Source organism: Cibotium barometz, chromosome 57 (assembly GCF_041138505.1).
Source record: "Cibotium barometz isolate CiBa-2024 chromosome 57, ASM4113850v1, whole genome shotgun sequence".
NCBI lineage: Eukaryota > Viridiplantae > Streptophyta > Polypodiopsida > Cyatheales > Cibotiaceae > Cibotium > Cibotium barometz.
The window spans coordinates 32,833,851-32,835,064 of record NC_141102.1 but is presented as its reverse complement, the minus strand read 5'-3'; positions in this window follow the sequence as shown (position 1 = coordinate 32,835,064).

Sequence of the window (1,214 nt, the reverse complement as noted above, 5' to 3'; positions counted from 1 at the left end):
TTATGTCACTGAAGGGTTGAAGATTTTTATGTTGTAATTTGTAACAATGGAAGAGAGGGTGATTCTCCACCTATAAAAGGAGCCCTCCTCTCCCTTTCAAATCAAGGGAGCCTCCTCAATTGAGCATTTTGTGTCATTGCCATTCTCTTATCTTTCAAACCCCTATTCAAACACTCTCTTTACATGTGAATGTCTCATTTAGCATTAGCTCCTCATGCTTAACCCAATTTTGGACCTCTTTGATGATTCATGATAAGTGGGATAAGGAGTTATTATCTTGGCGGGCCTGTGACTTCTCAAGGTAGCCCTTGCCCCTCCTTTGGAGGTACCAATGGTTTTAGCGGTAATGAGCATGTGGAAAGACTTTGGGGACCATAGGTAAATCTTTACGATTGTCTGCTGAGCAATGTTAACCCTTACTCTCTAGCTTGAATCATGAAGGAGATGAAAGGCAAGAGGCTATGTGAAAATTGAGGTTTCATGCAAAGAGAGAGAAGTGCAGTTTTTGTGGTCCAATACCCAAATTTCAACCGGTAATTACTCATCACTCGGGTATTGGTTTCTAAAATTGATCATATGGCTAGGAAGCTCTTTCTATGATCTTTCCACTCATGTAACTAATTTCTTAATCCCTTACTTCATTGATGATCATAATTTCTCCCAAAGTTGCTAATTTTTAGGCGAATTTTGGCAGTTTTATAGTCTTGTAGTAAAATGCTCATAACTTTTCGCTCGATTATCCGTTTTTGAAAGTTTTTATATGGGCACGAATCTCTCTTCAAGCTCTACGCATCTATCTAATCCTCTCTTGCACAGCCTATATGGATTTAAAACTGCAATTCTCTGTGTATCTCTGTTTTTATAAAATTTTTGGCAGTTTTATAGTCTTGTAGTAAAATGCTCATAACTTTTCGCTCGGTTGCCCGATTTTGAAAGTTTTTATATAGGCGCGAAGCTCTCTTCAAGCTTTACGCATCTATATAATCCTCTCTTGCACAGCCTATATGGATTTAAAACTGTAACTCTCTGTATGTCTCTATTTTTATAGACTTTTGGCCATTATTTCTTCTTAATCATGATTAATTCCTCCTAATCTCTTATCAAAAGGCAAACCCCATGTGTCTTATCCTCTTATAAGTGATTGCTATATTTATTTTCTTTAATATGTTCCGTCCAAATCGCCCAATTCGAACGGATGAACCTTACCAATATTC